The sequence below is a fragment of the Nicotiana sylvestris genome, chromosome 7 (assembly GCF_000393655.2).
Source record: "Nicotiana sylvestris chromosome 7, ASM39365v2, whole genome shotgun sequence".
NCBI lineage: Eukaryota > Viridiplantae > Streptophyta > Magnoliopsida > Solanales > Solanaceae > Nicotiana > Nicotiana sylvestris.
The window spans coordinates 22,547,834-22,556,334 of record NC_091063.1 but is presented as its reverse complement, the minus strand read 5'-3'; positions in this window follow the sequence as shown (position 1 = coordinate 22,556,334).

Below are 8,501 nucleotides of genomic sequence, written 5' to 3'. Positions count from 1 at the left end.
TTATATTAATATATAGTCAGTATTCGCAACTGTCTTGCAATGTGGCCCATGGCCAAAGAATAATATCATATGTTCAGAGCCCCTTAGTCGTCTGTTGGTACGCAAGGATAGGTGAGGCATCGGGTTTCGGTCTCCCCCCCCCTAAGTTTGAGGCGTGATAGAAGTGGTATCAGAGCAATTCTACCCTAGGGAATCTACAAGTCGTGTCTAGTAGAGTCTTGTTTATGGGTGTGTTGTGCACCACACTTATAAGCAGCAGGCTACAGGGCATCTAGGACTGTCACTCTTTATTCTTACTCTAGATCGTGTGGTAAAGCTCACTTATAAGAATTAAAATTCTGAACTTTTATTTTATTCATAATAAGATGATGCCTACATTCAGAAAGACGATCGATAAGAGATATAGCTATGGAAGTGTTGAGTTAGAGGAACTCGATTTTGCATTTTGCTTATGATGAGTAAATATGAGGTCTTCGGCAGATCATGTGTGTACTAAAGGGTGTACGGTTCTTGATAAGGAGCTTTTAGGAAAGAATACTTATTCACTCTTATGATAAAAAGGAATAACAGAATTGGAAGTTAGATACGAGTGGCAGCAAGTAAAAGAAGCAAGGTGAAGAAGTGTATGAGGTACCCAGTTAATAAAGATTATCATTATTTACTATTCAGGATGGGAGATATAAGCATTTTGAATTACCTTCAACAGTAATAGATGTATATACAATCGGCCACACCTATCTCAGTCATGCCCTATGGGAGCTAACAGATATGGTTTAAGAGAAGGACAAGATAGCAGAATCCGGGTGGGGTTAGAGTAACCCAAAATGATGAATGGATGGTTTGCGTTAGTTGACATTTCCGAAGGATATTACAAAGGTGCTAATGGACCTCTTTCTGAGATACCTAGATGGTACACTCTAAAATAGTACAGCTAGATATGAGTACTACAAAGACGTGCACTAGAATCCCCTAAGGGATAAATATTACCTTAGTGTGGCTCCCGTCCCTAGTAGAGAAAGAATGTTTGGAATTCGAAGAGCCAATGGATGGAGAAAGGGGATCTAAAAGCAAAAAAATGTTTTGTTCGAATTTTTAGAGTAAAGTAATAGATAGAAATATTAGCAGAAAAGTACGAAGAGGGATAATGAAGCATTATGAGTGAGATGCGATACATGAATGACAACGGTAGAATGTTACATAATCTATAGTCAAATGAAGAAAGAAACGAGAGGTGATGGACCTTAAGACAACCAAAAAGTGTAGGCCATACAGTCACATCCTCATTTTGAGAAATAAGTTCGCGACTCTAACATGATTAATAGAAGGAAAAGTTAGACCCTAGAGTAATAGAAAATCAGTATGGGCTGGTGAACAAGATAAACTAAACATGAACTAGGAACTGAGTAATTTGATAATAGTCAGCATCATGAGAATTTCAGATTCCATTCCAGCAATAATAGAATGGACAACAGAAGAAGGTCCATGATGAATCCAGAGAACGGTCATTCCGGGTGTTGATACCCAATTTTTCCCTGTATATTTTTATATGCAAAATACTTTCAAAATAGCAGGTATATGCATATATAAGTATATCCCAAGCTTTTACTATTTTTTATCTTAATTTTTATAGATTTTTAAATCTATTTATTGCCCTATTTTATCAAGAAAAATCCAATAATTATCCCCAAAATTATCATTTTGGGTGATTCACTTATTGGATTCTCATATATATATTAAGTATAGCCGGCATAATTTTTTGCATATTTTTACAAATTTGTTTAGTATTTTTAAAGCTAAATTGCGTATAATTGCGATATTAGCCTATTTTAAGATTTAATTGTTTTCGTAATTATAAATTTAACTCCAGTATTTTTAATCTGATAATTACATATTATAATCATATTAGTACCTTTAATTTATTTCCAGAAATTATTTTACTAATTTTATAAAATAAATAAGGGAAAATGGCTATTTAAATATTAGCCCCATTCATTTCAATTTTAGCCTTATTTGAAATTCAATTGAACCAAATTTTAAACCCAATTACCCTGACCCAATCCCTATTTGAATCGACCCAAACCAAACCCTGTTAAACCGCTCCACCTACTCAATTAATCCAGGCCGTTGATAAAAATGATCAACGGCCACCAAATACCCTTTCCTTTTTAATCCCGACCTACCCCCTAACCCTAACCATTTCACAACCCCAGCCGCCTCTGAAACCCTGCACTCTCTCAAACTCTCTTGAGTCTTCTCAGATTCCTAGCCGCCTCTTACTGCTTCCACCCTGAAAGCCACCGGAATCCATGGCTTCCAGGGCTATGAGAGTCTTATACCTACCTCCTGGTACTCTTACACACCTGATCTCTGAAGATTCAGGGCCTGGCCTTGAAGGTTTGCACCCAGACCTCTGTCTATTCAAGGTTCCAGAGTCATCGCCGGCCTTGCTCCGGCGTACCATGGTGTTTTGAGCCTAGTTCTGACCTCTTCGATTCAGATCGATGACCTTTTCAAAGCCTTTCTCATTTCTAGGGTTCTTCTGAAACTCTAACCCTTCGAGGTTTTCTCTGATCTCTTTAGATCCATTGTGTATTTGTGCTCTCTTTGAGTTTTCAAACGATCTCCCTAACTTTTCTTTCGAAAATTACTTTTCAAAGTCTTTCTTTTACGATTTAGGGTTTCTGAAAATGCTTAAGTGTTTCTCTGACTTTCTTTTCCTTTTCTTTTGTGTATATTTGCCTCTACTGTGTTCTATGTTTTTCTTCTACTATGTATATGTTTCTACTGTGCTTCTATGTTCCGTTCTTGTATGATCTTCTACTGTGCTTTCTACTATGCTCTTGTATGCTTTTCTATTATGTCCTGCTATTTCCTTCTACTATGTTCTGGTATGTTTCGCCTACTGTATTCTTCTATCATGTTCTTAAGTGTTCTTACTATTTTTCTTCTATTGAACTTTGTTTAAGTTTCTTTTAAAAGGATCTTCTTAAGCATGCTTTCTTCTACTGTTCTTATAAGTCTTTTCTCATCATGTTTCGAATTAGTTTCTTTACTTTGTTTGCCTTGAACCCCTCTACTGTATTTACATGTTATTCATGAGTTCTGTTGCTGGAAGAAGCATGTTAGAAGTTTCAGTTATTTTCTGAAACCTCTAAACATGTTTCGGTTCAACTACTTGCCTCCTCATCTCTGTACTTGATTCAAGGTAGAAACCCTAGAATTTGGGGGTTCTGCCGAGGTTTGATTGAACTAGGGTTTTAATTTAGAACCCTTAACTCTTTCAGACTGACTTTGAGTCTCTGAATTGAGTTTGGACATCTTTATTTTCATATAATGCTGAACTTTTTGCTAAATTCTTCTACACTGGATTTTTTCTACTGATTTACACGACAGTCTTCTTTCATGCTCACATGCTCCTTATATATGATGAATTTTCCTCTAAATGGTTTTCAAATTTGCAATTAGTGCAAACTTCCTTCTGAATATGGCTTGATTGATTTCTTTCCATTGTTTGTTGATTCTCCCTGTTACTCGGCCTAAATTAAAACCCTTCTTCATCTTTTCTGACTCGGTTCATTCATGCAAAATCTCAGACTCTTTTGATTTACTGTTTGTTAATTGATTTTCTTAACTTATTTGCACAAATCGTGTATTTCAAAACCTTGTCCTTAAATAACTTTTTATGTATTTGCCCTGATTGCATGTTGTGCACAAAGTGCTTACTCAATTTCTTTCCTTAAATGGTTTTCACCCGTTTGAATTTGAATCCTTTAATTAAGGGAAGCCTTATGTAATTGATTAACAATCAGTTCCTTAACTGTTTTTCTTGACTTATTTCTGCCTGTTTTTACACTATAAAAGGCACGACCCTCTTCACACACTACAACATCAGAATCCTTCTGAACTCACACTCTCTCATAATAATATTCTCTTCTTGACTGCATTGTGGCCGGTTTTACAAGACTAACTGCTTTACATTACTTGTTTCCCTGAAAATTGGTATGTCCTGATTTAATTCTTAGCACCACAACAATGTGTAATTACTGCTTTTGTATCTGCTATTTCTGTATATCTCAGCACTTAAATTAGCATGTTGATTTCCTTATGTGTGTTATGTTATGAACCCCCATTCCCCTATCACCCCTATGTGTTTTGAGTGGTGACTTAAGGCATGGCAATGTAAGTTGTTGTTCATGAATTAAGTTTGAACCACTGGGGTCTTGACCTCTAAGCAAACAGGCCAGAGGGTGTGCCAGCATCTCTCATTGCTGGGTATGCCCTTCAGCCCGCTTTTCTGTTGCCTCTTGCAACTTCCCATTCCCCTATACCCTTATGTGTAATGATGTGAGTTGCTTCCCTTTTCCCTTTTCCCCTTTCAGAATCCTACTTCTGCACTTGCACTCTCTCTTAGTCCCTAAGTTCTGCCCCCTCTTGAGAACCTTGCCTTGGGACCTCGACCTCCCTCTGAACTTGGACACCTGAGGGCTGGCCCTTCCACACTGCACTATGGCTTAATCCGCGATACATTTGGGTGTAAGCACTGCCCGGAGTTCATATGAGACTCTTAGGGATCTCTGACACACCCCAAATAGGAGAAAGGCTTTGAAATATGACCTCTTGGAGTTGATTTACTTCATACTTCAGACAGGAAGTCTGAATCAGGCTCTCCTTGGTTGTACTTTTTAATTTCTGATGTATTTTTCCTTTACTTTACTTTTTCTGGGTTGTAATAAAACTCTCGGGGATGGTAAGTGAAGAGGGAGGGTAGCTATGTATGCAAAAGAGGTAGATAACCTGCCTATAGGAGTTTATGAATTTCTGCATTCTCATATAGATATCATGTCTATAGAAATCTTGCATTCGCGTCTATATACCATGTCTATAAGAATTTCTGCATAGATACCATATTTATAGGAATCTTGCATTCTCATTTAGGTACCATGTCTATAAGAATTTATGCATTCTCATATAGATACCATATCTATAAGAATCTTGCATTCTCGTGTAGGTACCATGCCTATAGTTTATTTCTGAACTTCTGCTTAGCGTATAGATATCCTGCCTATAGGAATTTTTGAATTTCTGCACATCATGTAGATATCCTGCCTATAGGTTCTTTCTGAATCTTGCATATGCATTCCTCATTAGGCAAACATGTTCTAGGTCTTAAATAATCAACTACAATTAGATATCATGTTCACAGGCTTTAAACGAAATTCAGCATCTAGATGTCATGCCTATAAGGTTTCTGCATTTTTTACTACGTTTATAAGAGTGTCCAAAATCGACAACACATAGAAAGCATGCCTATAGGAGCCTTAATCGAATCTAAATCGTTTCACTCGCTTATAGGTCTAAAACCAATAACAATGACGCATGCTCTTTTGTTAAAACTTGCCTTTCTTTAATAATAGACGATTTTCTCAAATCAGTATGTATTCATGTTTGTTTCATTAATCAGTAGATATCATGCCTATAAGGGTCTTCGTCTAACACTTAGGCAAGCCATAGGGTGAATATTTATAAACTGAATCAGACTTTTATCAGCTACAACCAGCAGGCAGGCCTGATTTGGGCTTCTTATCTGAACTATGTAATAAATCAATCTACCTCCACCGTTTAAGTTTTAATCAAACCCTAAATAGTACATGCAAGTCATGCTACATTATGTGCTTTCTTTGGTTTAAAGGAGGTCTGTTTGAGCCCTTTTATTTGTTTATATGCTTCCCCAAACTTGTTATATGTGTTTTGTTTGCCGCCTTAGTATTTTACCTTTTGAAACCACAAATAACCCCAATACCTCATCCCTCTAGGATTACTAGTCCCAAGTGCCTTTGGGGCTGATAGGATTGGGGCAGGTAATAGCATGCAATAAGTAAACGAGACCATTCCGCGCTTTAATACCTTAACGGGGTGGGAAAGGGTAGACATGGATATGATGACCGCGTGATAACATCACGTGTATCCCCTCACTGAGGAGTGATTACCGGATGTTGTGTGGGGTGATCCATATTATTAATAAACCTAGGACCCCTCTTCCCTTTGTTTTCTTTGTTTCTTTTATATCTTTTTTAAACCATTTCTTTTAAGAAAATCAACTCTTTTAGTTTATTTTTCTTACTTTTGTTTTTTTGTAACCATTAAGTGAAAATCCCCACTTCTTTGAAGCCTTTATTTGCCTATGTGTTATTTGCACTTAAGTCATAATAATAGTTTGGCCGGGAACCACACTAGTAGATCCTGAGGGGTGCCTAACACCTTCCCATTGGGATAATTTCAAGCCCTTACCCAATATCTAGTTACTCAAAACAAACCCCTCCTAGTGTCCTAATGCACTTTAATCATTAGGTGGCGACTCTTCAATTCAAAACCCAATTCCCGAACAGGAACGAGTTGTCTCCCAAATGTCATAAACCCGATTTCGTGAGAAAAGGGGGAGAGACATAGGGAGATGCTTCACTAAAGGAAGCAATATGAGCAAAGTTAAGCTTAAGGGATTGTATGTGTCAGTTATACTAAGTGTCACCATCGCGAGTGAGGAATTTCGTTATCCTTGGTACAGAAGAATTACCGCAAGGTGAGTAAGGGTCATTGATAATGTGAAAGGACGCCAAATATGAAGATGAAAAACATCTATAGGTAGGTCGTCATAGCTCCAAGTCTTAGTAATCCCCAAAAGGATGGAATATAGAATGATAAAGGAAGAATGAGATAAAAATGAGAAAAGGATGAGATTGCACTTATCCAAATATTATAGATATACTATGATTCCAGAACGTTATATAAGCACGACGTCAAAAAAAGGAAGTAAGGGTTCCTTCCCGGGATATTATTGATAGATAAGGCGCTAGTACGTAAGGTAAGTTAAGACAAGGAAATAACCCAAGAAAGATTACGCGAAATATCAATATGAGAATGGGACGACGAGTAGTTAGTAGTTGATTTAGGAAGAGCCTAGTCATGACTAGACAAGAGGTTACAGATAAATCAGCAAATCATGCAAGATAAATATAGTAAACCCCAACATGGAAGATTCAACCTCGCAGTAATGTCATTATAATACTTGAGATATATTCAAATAAGGCTCGGGGCAGTTCAAGGTACCGTATGAGTGTTACGGAAATAAAAGAGAGTGCCACTAGGAAGACAGTCAAAATATCAATTCAGAAGCAACCCTACAAGCACAAGGGCATGGATGTTAGGCAAGGAAGGACATCAGAAGGTCCGTCGAGTATACAATGTAATAGGCTCACTGCTTTACAAGAGTCAGAGGGTCTTCCCTAAGTACTATGATGAAAGACTAGCTGAGGAAATAAGGAAGAATGTTTCAACCTAAGCACAACGACCTAAAGAGGAAATGGTCATGTGACAACAGTCTCAAAACAACATTGTATGAACTCCCTAAGAAAGTGGCACCTACCGTGGCTAATGAATAGGGAGTAAAATCAGAAGTGATATTCAAGATCATATGAGTTGTATGGAATATCAATATGAGTGGGCACTAAGATAAGCTAAGTATGGACGCAACAAGGGGGCAGAAAGACCAGGAAAAGTAATAGCTTACACTTAACGAAAGCTAAGATGGAAAGAAAGGAATTATTCGATCAATGATCCAGAGTTTGATACGTTATGAACGCACAAGGGTTCGGAGTTTTATACATACAACATATACAGCCATATAAGATTCTGGTATACGTTAAAAGAAATAATTGAGCCCAGGTCATAGACAAAGGATTAAATTGTTAAAGGATTGTATCATGCATATCCCATAGCGCCATGAAAGGCTAAAAGTAATGACAAACACCATGAGCCGCATATCGGAATATAGCTTAAGCCTATATAAAGATTGATCAGAGGAAAGGGGAAACTAAAGAGTTACATCAACTAAGTTAATCAGGAGTTTGATTACTGAACATAGAAAATTATGGACATAGTGATTAAGAACATTGCAGAGTCACTCTTAATATCACAGGTCCAGTTAGAAGAATACCAGCCTCATAAGAAGTCAGTATAAAGCTCTCAACGAATCATGTAAAAAGGTGCAAGCATTATAATAGAAGTTCAAGTTGTGGATGTGAATTCTACCTATATAGAAGGAAGGTCATGAAGGAGATAGAAGATGTGATGCGAGACTTTAAAGTAAGTAAGGTAAAGGTGAATAACGTATGAGATACTCAAATGCAAAAGGTTATGAATAGTCCATACTTCGGATAGAAGGCTAGAAGCATGGGGATTCACTATCCAAGAATGATAGCGGCATCGTCAATGGCATATATTATAACCTATGGTTTCTAGGTACCAAGAGGTCTATTTAAGAGAATAAAGAATGTTCCAAATAACATAAGGAAATATATGGTGCAAGGAAGTTGAAGGAAGGCTGCGAGTAGTATAAATGGATATGTATTGGTCACAAGCTAAAGTATGGTAGAGCGACAAGGTTGTAGGAAGACAAGAGTAAGGATAAGAAAGGGCGAGTAGGAAGGTGACAAGAATGGATAAGC